The following is a 19,719-nucleotide window of genomic DNA, read 5'->3' as shown; positions in this document are numbered from 1 at the left end:
TTGAATCAAGCCTAGAACACTCACTCAGAATACTCTGGCATATTATAAATGTCTGCAGCATAGATGATATGTACCAATGAAAAACAGATATTTACATTTGTTCAAACATCATTATTTATCCATATAAGAATAAATTTAGGAGCTGGCCAGAGCGATTCTATCTGAGTGCACAGATTACAGTGGGCAAGGACCTCAATTTCTCTGTCTCTATTGAACAAATAATAAGCAAAATATTAACAATAAAATTTTAATAACAATAATTTGATGCAAGTTTTCAAGAAGTCAGTGGTTCTAGATGTATCTACACATTTATTCATTTTTATCCTGGCCTTTCCATTCCATTTGCAGAATATTTAGAATGGTGTGTGTGTGTGTGTGTGTGTGTGTGTGTGTGTGTGCTGAAGTGTTTCTGAGTATGTTTATGTGTAGGGTGATAGCTAGACTTCAGAGTTTGCTTGAGGGTATTACTTTGAATAAATATTTATTAAGGGTAAACTACTTCAACCATTCCTAATTTGCATAAATTGTTCCTTAGAGGTTAGGTGCTTAAAGTATCCTTGAGGAATATTGCATTGCATAAGCTGTTTGCATTTAGATTCCCTTTAGGAGTTAATTGCTTGAGCTGTCATTAAAGTGTGGAGATTTAGATCCTGTTAAAGTAATACCCTGGAGTGTGACTGTAAGAAGTTTTGGAGGTGAATTTGAATATGCTTGAATCCTGGAGGTTTACTCTAGATGAATATAGGAGGAAGTAGCAATCTCAGTTCCTCAGTCTCTGATTGGAAAGTAAGTTCTATGCAAGTAGGCATTTTGTCCTATTATTGATTTAAGTGCACAATCAGGGGATATAACTACCTTAGATAAATCACTTTTTTTTTTACACTTTATTAACTGTTATATAACTGAGTAAGTAGGCTGACTTTGGTATTAACTGTTTGAAAACAGGCCTTTTATATTTTACATATTATTTATTAAACAAAGGTCTTTAAGGGGCAGTGCAGTGGCATACCCCGTTAAGTGCACTATTACCAAACTTAAGGACACTGGTTCCAGCTCCTCCTCCCTGTACTCAGGGACTTTTTGAGCAGTGAAGCAGGTCTACAGGTGCTTTCTCAACCTCCATCTCATCCTCCCCTCTCAATTTCTCTTTGTCCTATCTAGTAACAATACGGTAGAAAGCAAGAGAGAGACAGAGAGAGAGAAAAGGAGGAGGAGGAAGAGGAAGAGGAGGAGAAGGAGGGGAGGGAGGGAGGAAGGAAGAAGGAGGGAGGAAGGAAAAGTGAGGGAGGGAGGGAGGGAAAGAAGGAAGGGAGAGAGGAAGGGAGGGAAAAAAAGGTGGCAGGAGCAGGGGGTCTGTAGTGCTGGCACTAAGCCCAAGCAATAAACCTTGTAGCAATAAAATGTAAAGAAATAAACAAACTAAGGCCTTTAAGATAAGACAATTTTATGTGACTTACAAGAGACCCAGTCACTGAGATTGATAAAGGTTGAAAGAAGAAATTAATTTTCATACTTTTCTAGCAGTTAATATTTTAGAATTGAATTTGAAAAAAACTAATTATGGAAACTCACACTATTCTATTTATGTTCCCTTGCTTCTTGAAAAATAACAGACAGTGATTTGAGACCAACTATAGAATTTGTTCTTAGAGGAAGTTCAAGTCCATCACAGCTGTTCAGTGAATCCATTCACTGGAGAAGAAGGTGTTAACTAATATTTTTGTTATCAGAGTTAAGCATTCCTCTTGTCATTATCATAGACTCTAGAAATATATGACTCATAACTATAGTGAAGATCTAATACGACAACTCTAATGGGACTTGTCATATATGTGTGTATAATATATATGTGCATGTATATTATTTTTAATTTGATAGGGCAGTAAGAAATTGAGAAGGAAAAGGAAGAAAGAGAAACACCTGCAGTGCTGCTTCACCAATTATGAAGCTCCCACTTCCCCCTGCAAGTGGGGACCAGGGGTCCTTGTGCATGGTAGTATCTGTATTGACAATGTGCCACTGCCTCGCCTCTCATTTCCTATGTTATTTGAATTTATTCACCTGTAGTTCTTAAGCATGGACAGACAATATACTGTCATTCTTGTTTAGATAGCATTTATTTGTCCTGACCACCGCCTTTTAACCCACTAAGTATTTTTTCATTTTTCTTTAAGGTGTCCAGCCTTCCTTGAAACAATTTGTAGTGGTTGATCTCCAATGGCCTAAGAAGTTGTCTTCATCTAGGAAAGAATAATTCTTTCTCCATTGCACATGACTCATTTTTTTAAAATTTTAAATTATCTTTATTTATTTACTGGATAAAGACAGCCAGAAATCAAGAGGGAAAGGGGAGATAAAGAGGGAGAGAGACAGAGACACTTGCAGCCCTGCTTCACCACTTGTGAAGCTTTTCCCCTACAGGTAGGGACTGGGGATTGGAACCCTCATCTTTGAGCACTGTAATGTGTGTGCTCAACCAGGTGTGCCACCACCTGGCCCCTGCACATGACTTATTTTAGAATGTAGACATGAATCAAGTGGGCCACAGGTATAGTTGGCCATGGAAGGGTTAGACTATAAAACCAAATGCATTATTTCCTTTTCCTGAGAACAGAGCTAAGACACATTATCAAATTTCTCTTACAGTTTTCCTATGAGTACACTTTGCCAGTGATGACATGAGAAGGAATGAGTGCCATATCTATCTACTTAGCATATGCCTGGATTGGGACCTTTTTTTCTCCTCTCCATCCTTTCTACTGGTTTCCAATTGGGATAAGAGATAAGAGAATACAATCAGAGAATGCTTAATGTGGGTAACTATGTGAATTATTCATGGGAGCTAAAGGCAATAATAAGGGTCCTTAAAAGTATAAGAAAATATATAAGTGCAGGCAAAAGTACTATCAAATAAAACAAGTCAACCTGTTTTGGCTGGTTTTAAAAATAAAATAATGGAAGTATATATTTTGACTATTAATTTTATAACCTTTCATAACTTTTTGTATTAAATATTTCCTCACACTGACTAATTCATTTCCCCTAATATGTGATAGTATTTTAAAATTTAGTAACAAGTTAAAAAGTTGTTGCCATTGAATTTAAGAGCAAAGTCCTATATGCAGCACTATAATATGCGATTAAAAGCAAAAGTAGAAGCGATCTACAGAGCCAATAGACATAAAAAAATATGCATGTCAGGCTAAAGAGATAGCATAAAGGTTATGCATAAGGTTATTATGCATGAGAAACTAAAGTCTCAGTTTCAATCCCCAGCACATAAGCTAGAGTTGAACAGTGCTCTGGTAATTAATCTTGTTTCTCTCTCCCCCACCCCTTCAATAAAGATAATGTATTTTTAAAATACTCAAGTCATTGGTCCCCAGAAATGTAAAGAAAGACACTAATGAGATGCCACTTTACATCTGTTAGGAAATCATACATTAGAAAGGAAAGAAGCTAGTGTTGGCAAGAATGTAGAATAAAGAAGCCCTCTATACTGTCAGTGCGATTTTAAACCGGACCAACCTCTAAGCAAATAAGTCTGGCGATTTCTCAGAAAACTAGAAATTTACCAATGTTATGATCCAGCAATTTTTCACCTGAGGATTTATCCAAAGGAATAGTAAAAAAAAAAAAAAAAACACCTGCACAAATAGACATATGTGTACCTATGTTCATAACAGAACAATTTGTAATAGCCTTGGAAGTGGCCCAGATGCCCAGTGTCAGATAAGTATCTTTTGTGGTATATATACCCAATGAAATACTAGTCAGTGATTATAAAAAAAAAAAGCTATGTAAAATAGTCAAATGCTTGAAACTTGAGCATTACCTTGGACTTTAAGTCAATGTCATTTTTAACAAGTCTATCAAAAGACTCTTTGTGTCTAATAATTATAAAACTATCCTTCCTACTAGTCTTATACCACATTTGCATGGAATTCCTATCACTTATAAACAACACTGAAGTAAGGTATTCTTAATCATTCAGCCAAACAGAGCTTCTATATAGTGAACCTCTTTGGTCATCACTAAATAATCAGAATAAATACAATGGTGTCTAAGAGAAATGTAGCCCCAGTTTCAGAGTGAATAATATTTATCTAGAATCTACCCTGAAGTTGTACATTACAGAGACCCTATTGTCATATCAAAATTTAAAGCATTTAGTTACTATAATCATTTTATTTTATGTGGTAATATACTGGATATTAAACAAATCTGACTGAGCTCTGAAAATCCATCAAGATAAAATTTTACTGATTAAATACCATGATAAAAATTACATTGAAATCTCTAAAGTATATTCTTTATTTAAATGTCATTAATGACCTGTAACTCTCATTTATTCAGTTATGATGTTTCTTCTTCTCCAGCTGCCCTAGGACCTAGAATCGCCATTATTGGGTACTATAACCCTAATATTCATCCCAAGTATCAATCTGCTTTTAGCAGTTTCACTTCCCTAACAGAACACATCATCAGGGTTTTGTGTTATGTTCAGTAAATAAAAGTACTAGCACTTTGAAGACATACTGCTTTGACAGAAGCTTTTTCCCCCTTCTATATCAAGTAGCATGAGTTCTGCTATTTTGGTAACTGTGTTTTCTATTCCACTGATATGAATGTTGCAAAAGTAAAATACTTTTTAAAATATAAAGGGAATATAAAACTTCATTATACACCCACAAAGATAAAATTACCCAAGCTTTCTTCACTGAGAAAATTTACTCCCTTTTGTCATCCCTGCATACTAGTGATTTTAACTCCATGCAATCACTGGTTATTGTGAAATGACATTTAAATAAACTGACCTTTGCTCTTTATCATTTTAGACAAATTTTAAATTAAAAAAACTAGTTACAAGAAATCATAGTAATCAGAATTTATGAGAAGAGATAAATTAATACTTTTCTCCTTTTGAATGCAAAATTAGTATTTCGAACTTGATGTCTTTGAAACTTTTCTTCTCAAGTACAATTTCAGCTTCAAAATCACTAATATCTGAAAAAATATTTGGCAACATCTCACTGCTGCACTTTCAAAAAGCTTTTTCTTACACCCTAAATTTTCTTTATAAAATAGCGAATTTCACATAATAGTTATTATTCCCTACAGAAACTAGGGAAGCTAATAATTCGACATGACAACATTTTAAGTTAATAAAGTGCTTACTATTCTTCAGTTTCTGAATTGAGTACTTCACACTGCATACGTGATTTGTCTCTCAAACAATTTCACATGAAATGTACTTTTATTATCAGTACTGAATCATAGTTTAAAGTAGATAAATACAAGTTAATGTCATATTTTTTAAATAAAATTGCAATGTTGGAACTTCAGATCAGATTGCTTCAACTGCTGGTATCTCTACACCCAAAATCAGGAGCAGCCTAGACAATAGGAAGAATTTTTAGTGGAAAAAATTTTCTACTTAAGACTTAGTGGTTTTGTTGACTCTGCAAGTCTGTTTTTATAAAAACAGATTAGCAAAGAGAACTAATTGATATATAACACTGTTTAGAAAATATCACCCCAATGAAAAATCTGGCTTCATGCCTATTTTTATAAATACAATTTTAGTGGAACACAGTCACATTCATTAATTGAAGTATTGTCTACAGCCACATTTACACCAAAAAGGTAGGACTCAGTGTTTGCAGCAGAAAGCATAAGAATAAAAAAAGTCTGAAATATTTGCTATCTGCCTCTTAACAGCAAATATTTGAAAAATCTGATAAAAGTTGTTTTTCTTCATACCATCTAACGTGGCTGTGAAGAAATCAGTCAACGCCAAATGGATCAAGGACTTAGATGTTAGACCAGAAGTTATCAAATACAGAAAGGAAACTATTAGCTGAACTCTTTTTCATCTGAAATTTAAAAGCATCTTCAATGATACAAATCCAACTGCAAGGAAAACTAAAACAAAAATCAGTGGGTCTACTTCAAGTAGAAACATATCTTCATGGAAAAAAAAACCACCACACAGAGACTCCTGATAGAATGAAAGAAGATCTTTATAATCCACACATCAGCCAAAAGGCTAACAACCAAAAGATATAAAAGAGCTCACCAAACACTGCAACAAAAGAACAAATAACCCCATCCAAAAATGGGGGGAAGGCATGAACAGAATAGTCATCAAACAAGAGATGCAAAAGGACAGCAGAAATATGAAAAACTGCTCCAAGTCACTTGTCAGAGAAATGCAAATAAAGACAACAATGAGAGACCACTTCATCCCTGTGAGAGTGGCATACATCAAAAGGACAGCAACAACAAATGCTGGAGAGGTTGGGACAATAAAGGAATCCTCCTGAACTGCTGAAATCTTATAGTTTTGCAAGACACTGTTAAATCACTGATGAGAATGAAAACAATTATATATTTTTAAATGAAATGTATAATAGAGGAAGCTGGAGAAGATAACCCAGCCATTAGAGCACAGGACATTAGCACTTGGATTCATAAAGTCTCTGCTTCAATCTCCAGCTCTCTTTACACCAGAGTTGAGCAATACTCTGCTCTTTCTCAAAAATAACAAGGAGTAATATTTCTAACAGAAACCATATTAACTCAAAAAACAGGAGGTATCTTTTTTGAGTAAGTAACACTTTATAAAATTTTTCATAACACAAGGCAATGTGATAGAGATTAGCCTATATCACTATTCAAACCTTTGTGGAACAATTTGGTGCTTAGGATTCATACTATTAAAGAAAATAGCCTCTAACAAGAAGAATATCTCCTGGGCCGGCAGGGGGTGGGGGTGGGAGTGGGTGGGTGGGATGGGACACAATCTTCTGGTGATGGGAATGGTGTTTATGTACACACCTATTTAATTGTAGTTATATAAATCACTATTTAATTAATATGAGAGGGGAAAAATTGTATGTCTAACAAAGGGATTTTCGAAGATAACCCAATTACCAAATAATATGATGATAACAGTAACCATCCATTGTCTTCTTGAACCCTAAGTCATCAGGAACCTCACATTTCCACTATAGAGCCTAAACTTCTCCCAGTACTGGGACCCTAGGGTATAGCCCACTTTCCCGTATGCTTCTCCCAATTCTTACCAAATAATATTGCATCCGCTGATTGCAATCTAATCAATGCAATGAATGCCACCCTAGCATGCTTCACCACAGACTGTGTCCAGAGACTTCAGGTGTGGAATGACAACCCTTCAGCTTCATCACTCAGGTGCGACCTTTCCTTTCATAGTATTCTCTAATTCCATCCCACGTGGTTCACTTCCTAACAAAGTCCCAAAATCCAGATATAGACCAGGTTCCAGGAGATAGAGCAAATGTTCACAGGTATCCATAAACTAGGGCAAATATATACCTGAAAGCAGTAGTACACTAGAGTTTGCAGTGAGTACCACCCAACACTTCATCTACACTACTCCAACCTTTGGGTCCATGATTCTTCAACAATTTGTTTGGCCTTGTATGTTAACTCCCTTTTCAGCCACCAGGTTCCTGATGCCATCATGATGCCGACCAGGCTTCCCTGGACTGAACACCCCACCACTACGTCCAGGAGCTCTGCTTCACCAGAGACCCACCCTACTAGGGAAAGAGAGAGGCAGACTGAGAGTATGGACCGACCAGTCAACGGCCATGTTCAGCAGGGAAGCAATTATACAGAAGCCAGACCTTCCACCTTCTGCAACTCACAAAGACCCTGGGTCCATGCTCCCAGAAGGATAGACAATGGGAAAGCTATCAGGGGAAGGGATGGCATATGGAGATTCGGTGGTGGGATTTGTGTGGAGTTGTACCCCCCCATCCTATTATTTTGTTAATGTCTCCTTTCTTAAAAAAAATAAATAAAAAAAAGAAGTATAAAAGAAACTAAGATTGGTATGTGAGGCAAAAGGATATGGTACCAATTTGATTTGTGTGATCAACTTATGGATGTAAAAGTTAACAAAAGGAGGGACTACTTAGTGTTAAAAGTGTAATTGACATTCATTAGTGCAAGGATGGAACTCTGCATATTACAGTTCTTAGGAACTCATTTGAAATTCATTGAAACCATTTTTCTTGTCATATAGTGAATACTTCTATAATTTTGTACAATCATAAAAATTCTGTGCAAAAATCAGAAGTAACTTTTAATCATAAATATAGCTTCATTTTAATATTATTAATGAATGTACATCATTGTGTCAGGGTCTGTTTTATCTGTTAGATATTTGTAAATAATGGTAATGTAAAATCAGTTATGAATGAAGATTAATATAATACTAATTTTTGTTTAGAATCCCTCATTTATGAATTTTCTTTAGGAACCTTATAATTTTCATTCTTTAAAATGAACATGAGTCAATCTCAGATGACTAAATAAAAATCAAAGAACAAATATAAAAAAAGAAGAATATCAATTTTGATTGAGATCTACAATTTAAGCTATATAAAAACAAAGAAAGAAAATGTAATAACTAAAGGGAAGGCTTGTTTGGAGTAGTAGGCTAAACACAAATATAGGGTTTAATTAGCAGGTATTAGAATAAAAAAGAAGAAAAGTATTGGAAGGTAACATTTTTATTTGAAATTTAATAATAAAGTCACATCTCTATTTTTCACACAATAAGCAAAAAGTGAACATTTATCCAAGGAGTCCCAGTGCTATCTCAGTTAATTAAGCAGAGTATCTTCACAAAAATAAATTGTTTTAACCTGAAGTTGTAAGTGATTAGGGCCATAATAAGGCATTCTCTATGATAGTATGCCCCCAAACAATATATATATTTCTTGCTGCTCTTACTTACATCAATGATATACACCTTTATATATGCACTTTACATAAATATAAAATACTACATACAATAAAGATTAAGTTGTTAATAGTATACCAGAATAAAATGGTACAACTAAGTCTGAATGTACATGTTATAATGCACAAGGGCCCAGATTCCAACTCCAGGTCCCCACCTGTCAGGGGGAAAGCTTCGAAAGTGGTGAAGCAGTGCTACAGGTGTCTCTCTGTCTCTCTCCCTCTCTATTAACTCCCTTCCCTCTTGATTCCTGGATGTGTCTATCCAATGAATAAATAAAGATAATTAAAATGTTTTAAATAAATAATGGCTATGGCACTGTATATAATTATAAACTTAAATTCAAATCTCCACCTTTATGACTGTCAATATTATTGAAAGTACTTTAACCCTTCATTCCTCCTCATATTTCTATTCTTTTTTTATATTTATAGTAAACACAAGTACATTTATGCCTTGTTATGTATTGATACATGAGAATTTCCAGAAATATTTAAAAAATGCTAAATAGGACTTTGAGAAACATTTCATGGCTAACCCTCACCTACTGCTTACATCAAAGTACTGTTAAAACTTGATTATTCACAATGTTGACTCAAACTGAAATGACAGTTAATCAAATGTTCTGGTTAAATGAAAGTTTATGCATGTTGTTGTTAAATGATTTTGTTGTTTGCTGTTCTCAACGTTTTTAATGTAAAACCTGCTTCTTGTAAAAATGCAAATAAATCCTGTGCACATCACTAAGGCCACTGCACTGTGTATTTCCCCACTCAACATATATCAATACAGGAGAACATCTTAACAGCTAGATCTCCAATAGCTCTCATTAAAGATATACTCCCCCCTTTTTAAAGATAGAGACAGAGAAGGCAAAGATGCAGAAAAAAATGAAAAACTACCAGGGCACTGAACTTCCTTCAGTACAGTAGGAGGTAGGATCAAACCTAGAGTGTATACTTGGTAAAGGAGCACACTGTCCACCTAAGCTATTCCACCAGACACCAAAACTTATTTTTTATTGTATTTATTCTCTCTTGTTGCCATTGTTGTTTTACTGTTGTAGTTATTATTGTTGTCACTGTTGTTGGATAGGACAGAGAGAGAAATGGAGAGAGGAGGGGGGAGACAGAGAGGGAGAGAGATAGACACCTGCAGACCTGCTTCAACGCTTGTGAAGCAACTCCCCTGCAGGCGGGGAGCCAGGACTCAAATGGGGATCCTTTTGCCGCCCAAAACTTATTTTTGCAAGTAATATTTTTATCAAAAAACTGTCACATGCTTTGGTTCTTCTATGGTCTATGGCAGTTTTCTTGCTACAACAGCTGGTCTGAGTGATTATAACAAGGAATACAATGTCTGCAAAGACTAGAATACTCAGCTCATGCCACTAGACAGAAAACTTTTGTCATATAGTGATATGTTTCAGTTTTTCACAGTGCAACTTTCTAAGAAAGTGGTAATAGTCTCTGCCTATTCTCTTAATAGCAGTTTATTTATTTGTTTGTTTGTTTGTTTGTTTGTTTTACCATGTGTGACTACTTAATATTTGAAATGTAACTAGTCTAACTATGGAACTGAATTGCTAATTTTATTTACTTAAATAGAAATAGCCATATGCTGTTGCTATGCATCTGAGTATGCTGTTAGCAGAACATACAGTCATAGACACTATTCCACTTATGAAATATAATGGAAGTATAATTAAGAAACTTAAAATACAAAGGGACAGCATTTTTCAAGGAATCAGTTTATAAATACAATTACTACAATTTCACAAGAATTTCATTATAGAAAGTTAAGAAATATTGGTGGCACACCTGACTGAGAGCACATGTTACAGTGCACAGGGACCTTGGTTCAAACTTTTTGTTCCCACCTGCAGTGGGAAAGCTTTGCAAGAGGTGAAGCAGTGCTGTTGGTGTCTCTCCCTCTCCATCTCCCTCTTCCATCTTGATTTCTGGCTGTCTCTATTCAATAAAGATAATAAAAAAAGAAATTAAAAAAGAAAGTTAAGAAATGAATCAAAGTCATAGGATATAGTAATTAAAGATGATAGAGGATTTGTTTTCCCTTTCTATTTTTATTTATTATTATTTTATTTTTATTTATTATTTTTATTTATTATTTTGTGGACAATACAGAAATAATAGAACAGAGTTCCAGACCCACCAATGACATCATCTGGAGTTATGTATTTGGTCTTCTATGTTCTTTCAGTGAATGCTGTATTCACTTTTTATGACTGCCATCACAGACTCAAGAGTTTAAAACAACAAACATGTAAAGAAAAAAAAAATTCGCTTTACAAGTCTAAAGCTAATGTATCTTCAATGTCCCTATACAATCCCATGACTGTGGGGAAGAATTCTTCCTTCCTCTAACTGGAGATTTTGGCATTCATTTACAGATCATTTATGATCTATTCTCTGTTACATCATCACATGTTTTTTTTTTCTTAAGCATCTGTGTCTCTGTTTTCTCTCCTTATAGGAAGGTTACTCATTTGGATTACTATCAAATTACAAGGATGATACAGACTTTTAAAATGTTACGGCAGTATTAATTCTTTATAAGTAAATTATAAGCACAGCATGGTTGATTATCAGGACTAGTGGTTTAATATGATGAAGATAGAGTTGGACTATTAAAATCGAATATCATCTAGTTTAAATATATGCTTTAGTTCACTGAAAAGGTAGGGTATAAATTAGCACTTTGGGGGACATAAAATCTAAAGAGTGTATACTTTCTAGTAACTGTCTCCAAGCATACATAACAAAATACACAACTCAGTTTCTTTGTTCTTAATGAAAGGACTACTTTGGGAAAGTCAATTTGTGAGGAATAATCTGACCAATTTCTTATGTAGCTATAATTTTTCAGAAGTGAAAGTGTTATGCTAAACTATTCTTATAAAGTGTGGAATTCAAGATTGCATTTTAGGAAATGTTCTATGATTTGCTAATTTATGAAAATGAAACTAACATTGTTCAATTCTCCTCTCAATGAATATTAATAGTGTAAACAAAGAACTTCAAGTGGGGGTTAGGTGGTGGCACATCTGGTTAAGTGCACACTTTACAATGCACAAGGACCCAGGTTCAAGCCCCTGGTCCCCACCTGCAGGGGGAAAGCTTCACAAGTGGTGAAGCAAGGACTGCAGGTGTCTCTCTGTCTCCTTCTCTCTCTCTCTCTTTTTTTTTCTCTCTCTCTCTCTCCCTATTTCTCTCTCTCTCTATCCAATAGTAAGTAAATAAAGATTTGAAAAAATAAAAAAGAACATCAAGTGGAAGTTATTGAACTACAATAAAATATGATATTGAAAATTAAATAGGACAAGGCTAACCTATTATAACTCTATAATTACCTTGGGACATGTTACCACAAACATAAAAGGGACTGTGAAAAAGATCATACTCATCTTTGGAAGCACTTACAATGGCAAACAGCTGGATTCCACTGTAAAATGGAGTCTAATTATTTTCCATATTAAAAAGTCTAGAGCTAACTTCTTGTTTCATACTACTACCTAAAGTCTAAGAATCATACTGATATTTCTTGGTAAAGAAAAATAGGTGTAAGGTATCTAGAACCAAAGAGATGAAATAAAAGAGATTTATGAAATAATGTACTACCGCTTTACATGTGTTTAAATACTACCCTTATTGATTTTACTTATTTAAATATGCATTTATTAATTTATTTAACAGAGACAGAGAGAAACTGAGATGAAAGGGGAATACAGAGAGAGAAAGAGAAATAGACTTGCAGCACTGCTTGACTACTTGTGATGTTTTCCCTTCTGCCATATGTGGGGTCCAGGAATTTGAATCTGAATATTTGACCATGGTAACAAGTACATTCAATTGAGTATGCCACCACATGGCCTCCTAAATGCTACCTTTAAATGTGTTTAGCTTATAATACCAAAAGGAAAATGAAATATCACAAGTAATAGTTGGTTGTTTTATTACATGTAAAATATTACACTTATATATATATTATAATAATGATATCACATAATAAAACATCTAACTTAGCTTTATTTTTTGCTAGTCACTTTCTCTTATCTGACTAGAATTGTTTACTTGTGTTTACTACATTTCAAAAACTACCATTTTGCAAGGCCAGTGGCACAATGGATAATGCGTCTGACTACAGATCAAAAACTACCACTAAAACTACTGTTTTAGTAAAATTATGTATATTTATTTGTTTATTTAAAATTTGCATGACAAACTGAAATTAAAAAATATTTTGGACCCAATGAGTTTGATGTTATTTATTAGTGAAAATTTTAAATGGGAGAGCAAGAAGTAATGTGTTTTTTATATTTAAATATTCTCTATCTTTTAAACAGAGATGTTTATGTTTTTGAAATATATTCAATAAAACCTCCACTGAAGATAGCATATCAATCATTTGATACTACAGCCTCATAACACTATTATTTCAATAGGGGAAAAACTGAAAAGTGATTACAGAAGTCTCATAAGCATGAAAAACTGGGCAGCTTTAGCAAGTAACAGGTCTTTTCTTGGTCAAGGTCAGATAGATCGGTGAATATTTACTAACAAAAGTCATATTCCACACTCTTGTTTTATCAGAGTTTGCATGACTAGAGTGTTGCATGTATATATCAGAAAAATATAAAATTCATTGGAAAGCTACAGGAATATAATTAATTCTCTAAAAATGTGTTCTGAAATCAAAGTAGATTTTTTTCCCTGATTTTTAGTGGGCTTATAATGCTTCTACTTATAAACATGTGTAGAATCATAGTAAAGTTTTCTGCTCTGGCAATTTCTAGATATTAAAACATACCCTTCAATAGTATTTTAAATCTACCTTTAACATATTTACAAATTCAGTGTAAATCTACTTTTAACATTACAGAGAATGGCTAGAGAACAAATATCTTTTTTTTTTCCTTAAATGATGTGACATGAAGTTGTACAGCTTACATGTAAACTCCTATTATAATAATTTAATGTTTTCTGTTTTGTTTCACTACAAACAAGACTATTATTTTAAGTAACCACAAAATAATCTTCAAAGTCAGAAAATTAACATTGCAGGGACAGATGGTGGTGCATCTGGTTAAGTGCACATGTTAACAATGCACAAGGACCCAGGGTCGAGCCCCCGACCCCACCTGCAGTGGGAAAACATTGTAAGTAGTGAAATAGCGCTGCAGGTCTCTCTCTGTGTTCCACCCCTTCCCTCTTGATTTCTGACTGTTTCTACCCAGTAAATAAAGATACTGTTTTTTATTGTTTTAATGAAAATTAACATTGATATTTCACTGCTATGTAATCCTTTGATGATATTATAGTTCAGCAAATGACTTATATTAATGACTTTTCAGAATATAATCCTGTTTAGAATAGAGTCACTAATTTCCCTAGATTCTGTAATCTCTAGTCAAACTGGAGTTTTTTGTTTTTTTTTTTTAAGTTTTTAACTTAATGATTTTGATCTTGTGAAAATTAGGGTGTATATCACTTAATTTTAAAGGATAACAAGGTATTATAGATACATTTTGTACTTCATATGATTCAATATTAGAGTCAGAAATTTTACTAAACTCTTTTGTTCTTTTTAGAGGAAAGACTTTAATTTTCTTTTAAAGATGTGAAAGATAGTGGTTCCTTGTTGAAAGAAATAAACGGAACAGAAATGAGCTTAACATATTGGATAAAAGCAATTACTTATTTATCATCACTGGGGCTTCTACTCTCCAAGGTAACTTTTTGAGAAAGAAAGGTGGGGGAGCGGGGAGAAAGAAAAAAGGCAGTAAGCACAGCACTAGTCTCCTCTCCTGTGGTAGGGTCAGCGCATGCAGAGCAGAATAGGCTCACTATCCAAGTGAGCTTGTACTTTGCTTTTTTTTTTTTTTAAATAAAAAGGAAACACTGACAACACCATAGGGTAAGAGGGATACAACTCCACACAGTTGCCACCACCACAACTCTGTATCCCATCCCCACCCTTGATAGCTTTCCTGTTTTTTAATCCTCTGGGAGTATGGACCCAAGGTCATTGTGGGATGCAGAAGGTAGAAGGTCTGGCTTTTCTAATTGTTTCCCCTGCTGAACATGGGCACTGACAGGTCAATCCATACTCCCAGCCTGCCTCTTTCTTTCCCTAGTGGGGTGGGGTTCTGGGGAATGAGAGCTCCAGGACACATTGATGGGGTTCTCTGTCCAGGGAAATGTGGTTGGCATCATGCTAGCATCTGGAACCTGGTGGCTGAAAAGAGAGTTAATATATAAAGCCAAACAAATTGTTGACTAATCATGAGCCTAATGAACCTAAAGGCTAGTATAGTGCAGATGAAGAGTTGGGAGGGTAACCTCTGCTTTGTAGATAGCTAGTAGGCATATTTTACTTATATTCCTAAGGGCCTGTATCTATACTAGTTTTTTTTTTTTCCCCTGAGCCTGAAATCTGATATGCAGGTAGACCAAAATTATTGTCTGGGGATATGATGTTATGGCTGTAAAAAGGACCAGAAAGCTGGATCAGGGAAGAGAGTAGCTCCCAAAGCACAGCTCAGCTCTGGTGTATGTTGGTAGAAAGGATTAAACTGGAACTTGGACCCTCAAGTATGAGAATCTGTTTGCATAATCATTATGCAATCTCCCTTACCCTCACATGAGCTCTTTTGCTATACAAACATTTAATTTTTGATCAAGGTAATCTGTTTAAAATTCCAATTCCATTTCTATTATTTATTTGTCTGGAGGAAGATAACTACTAATTTACTTCAATCCTCACTCTGTAAAATGTTATTACCCAATTGTGTAAACTAGCAAATCTCAGATGTTTCTTTTACAATGCCAAAACAATAAAAATTCCAGTCAAAGTGAAGCACCAGATCTCCAAGACTTAAAGAACTAACAGAGTTACCATGAAATTAAATACACTGGCATCACTGATACGGTCATATTATATATACTGCATAATTGCTAACTACTTTTATTAAAGTATAAAATAATCTTTTCTCATAGATGATATTGATATTTGTGTGTTAGGAACTCTGAAACATACTCCTTAATTACATGTTTACCTTTTATAGAAAATCCCTACTTATATTTAAGAATATTTGTCAACCAAATTCCCAACAAACTAACTTCTATCTGCCAGGACATGCAAATGCTGTCTACTTAGATTTCTCTCTTATTTTAAAATATTTTTATTTATTATTGGATAGAGACAGAGAAATAGAGAAGGAGGAGATAGAGAGGGAGAGAGACAGATACCTGCAGTCTTGCTTCACCAATCGTGAAGTTTTCCCCCTGCAGGTGGGGACCAGGGGCTTGAACCCAGGTCCTTGCCCACTGTAGTGTATGTGCTCAACTAGGTGCGCCACCACCTGAACCCAGATTTCTCTCTTCTCTGTCACCTCACTGTCATTATGGAATATCCCTCCAGTTAATTTGAATAAGAAATTGTTAAGTATAAAATATTTTAATGAGTTTAGTAAAAGAAATACATAACTGAGTCTATCTAGGGAGAACAGCTTATATTTTCCAGCAAACTAGCCAGAAGGTACATTTAACAACTTTTGTCAATCCTTTTACATTCGATAAGTAAAGAATACCCACTGTGTTAAGTTTTACCAAAGTAACAGGTTTCCACTGTTATGCTTTCCCATAGCAAGCTAAGCAACTGAACGATAACTTTTTTTTTTTCGTTCTCTGTTTGAGCTACTCATCAATAACTATTTTTTGCTCTCTCCTGTTTTGGAGGACAGATGTCCTTGATTTGAGTAGTCTAGTGCTGATCCCAACTATCAAAGGCTATTCCACTACCCATCCTCTTCAAAGACAATTCAAAGTAACCTTTCATCCCTCTTCCTTGTGGACCATCATTAATAAAACTTGAATTTTTAATGTTACAGTCCTGCTGACCACCACATCTGAAACCACAAGAATGATACCAATGCAAAACTCGATCCTACTGTGCTTTTGCTTGCTGCTTTGTGAAATTGTGATTTATTGCAGAAAGTCATGGAGATATGAAGCTTCACTTTGAATGGAATATTTGTTGTTTGGACACAGAATAAGAAAAACCTAAGTTGTGCTTGTTTAAAATGCATAAAAACACAAAATTACTATAATAAAATAAACAGAAAGTGAAATATGAGTGTTTTTAAAATGCTGTAAACTGGTGATCATAGAGTTGCCTCCAGGTTAGTGAACTAAAGATTGGTTAGCCTCCAAAATTTACATATGTTGTGTTCAATCTTCATAATTTATTTTGTGAGACAATTTTAATAAACAATTAATTTACAGTGGTCCAGGAGATTCAGTGGATAAAACATTGATGCTTTGGTACAGTGGATAAAACACTGAACTCTCAAGCATTAGGCCCCGAGTTCATCCCCTGGCAGTAAATGTACCAGAGTGACGTCTAATTCTTTATCTCTTTATTCCTATCTTTCTTATTAATAAATAAGTAAAAAATCTTTGAAAAAAACAATTTATAGCAAGGAATTTGAAAAGCATCTGTATCCAGTTGATGTAGAAGTAATCATCTGTTGGTATGTTTCTAATTCTGCTTTTAAAAACCCCTTCTGTTTCATTTGGTTTAATCCCCCCTGCTTAACACTGCATTCTATTTACATAACACTGTATTCTATTTACATAACCTCTGTTAACAAGCACCACCCTCCCTCCAGGGCATTGGTGGTTCAGTGGTAGAATTCTTGCCTGCTCCGCCCCCTCTCCTTGTCATACCCTGATTTTCACCAGTCACTTTTCTCTCCACCCTCTCTGCGTCGCATCCTGTTCCCACCCTACTGGGCTAGTATATTTATAAGGACAAGATTGTAGTTTTTAGTTTAGCTTAGCTTGGTATAGATTGCGATGCGTCCTGCATGAATAAAGAGATACTGCTTACAACCCAGCCATGAGTCCCGGGTCATCTGTTACCTGCCCGTGAAGCCAGCCTGTCAAAAACAACAATCATCATCATAATTAAGGATATATATGTTTTCATAAAGATATATTTGTGACAGAAATGATTTACTCTCTTACTTTAACCCACTATTTCAACCAACAAATGAGAACTCATTCATTTTATCTTGCTTTGATTCAGAAAACTAATTTTAGAAATTGATTACATTTTCAAAATTAAGTATTTGTCATGTGTAGACATAAAATTTTAAGTAGAAAGTCACCTTACAAAAGCATATGGCAGTACATATGCAAAAATTGGAATGGTACAGAGAAGATTAGTATGGTCCCTGTAAAGGAAGACACACAAATTTGTGAAGAGGTACACATGGGGGGGGGGGAGACAGGCTATGATTGGGTCAAGGATATAATTCAGCTTCTAGAGCATAAAACTTGTATCCTTGAGAGTCACAGGCTATAGGTTCAACCCTAGAATCACTGTAAGACACAGTTGATCAATGCTCTAGTTTCACTCTCATAATAAATAAATAAGTCAACTAAAAACAGATATAGAAATGTTGTTTTCAATGGGTTATGTTGTTTTCGCTGGGCTGGCTTCACAAGCGGGTAACAGACGACCAGGGACTCATGGCTGGGTTGTACGCAGTATCTCTTTTTTCATGCAGGACGCAGCACAATCTAAGACGAGCTAAGCTAAACTCAAGGTACTCTAAAACTCACAATGCTGTCTTTATATATACTTGCCAAGTAGGGTGGAAACAGGATGTGACATAGAGAGGGTGGAGAGAAAAGTGACTGGTGAAAATCAGAGTGTGACAAGGAGAGGGCGGAGCAGGCGAGAATCCTATCACTGAACCACCAATGCCCTGGAGGGAGGGTGGTGCTTGTTAACAGTGGTTATGTAAATAGAATGAAGTGGTTATGTAAATAGAATGCAGTGTTAAGCAGGGGGGATTTAAACCAAATGAAACAGAAGGGGTCTCATGCATACCAACATATAAATGCTTATAAGACAAAGGATGGTAGAAACATCCAAACACTATATGAAAACAAACATGCTTATTTAAAATATTTAAATTAATATAAATATATTAAATCCATATATATTAAATCCATACCAAACCATACCAGTCCCTGAAATACACTTTTCAGTAAAGTAAACTCATACTCACCTTAATGGTGATATTTTCTGATAAGGTACATCGTAGCAGTTAAGAGAAAATAAAAAAAAAATTCAGTAGTACTAGTATGATGATCTGTGAACATCCAATCAATAAATTGTATTATGAATCTAACAGACTCAGAGATTGGGGTAAGTATATATAATGCAACTATGACTTAAGAAAAAATTTAATAAGTGCTTGCATCTAGAGTATAAACTTTTAAAATAATATTTATTGGATATAGGCAGAGAGAGAAGGGGGAGCTAGAGAAAGAGAGGGAGAGAGGAAGAGAGAGACACCTGCTGCACTACTTCACCACTTGTGAAGCTTTCTCCCTGCAGATAGGGAGCAGGGGCTTGAACCTGGGTCCTTGTGCACTATAACTTGTGCACTCAGCCAGGTTTGCAACCACCTGGACCCTCTGGAGTATACACTTTAAAAATTGAATTGAATGAGCTACCTAAGCTTGGAAAGACTGTAAAAAAATAAAATAGAATAATAGTATCCTATCTAGTGGTTGAAACTAAAATTGATTAGTTCCTTTTAAAAGTTCAAAATCAAGTTTTTCCACATATCATTATGGCTATCATCATATTTCCATTGGTATTCTAGACAGATAAAATGACTACATTTACTCTCAAATATAAACACAAATGATAAGGACTTATTTTTGCTACATTACTGGGAGAATGGGATGCATTGGATTGACCTTCTCGTGGTGCATCCCGTGAGTACCCATTCACTGGGGAAACTGACAATCCTTCCTAGCCGACTGAATCCACATGGATCCCAGTCACTTTCAAAGCCAGCAACAAGCAGCTCCTGACAGCTT

General features: G+C 35.0%; 1 pseudogene; it reads left to right on the top strand.

Moving 5' to 3' along the window:
- Positions 1-17,996: 17,996 nt before the first annotated feature.
- LOC132538825 (U6 spliceosomal RNA) lies at positions 17,997-18,097 on the top strand (annotated as a pseudogene).
- Positions 18,098-19,719: the final 1,622 nt, after the last annotated feature.

Source organism: Erinaceus europaeus, chromosome 5 (assembly GCF_950295315.1).
Source record: "Erinaceus europaeus chromosome 5, mEriEur2.1, whole genome shotgun sequence".
Taxonomy (NCBI): Eukaryota; Metazoa; Chordata; class Mammalia; order Eulipotyphla; family Erinaceidae; genus Erinaceus; species Erinaceus europaeus.
This window is presented reverse-complemented; position numbering and strand designations above follow the sequence as displayed.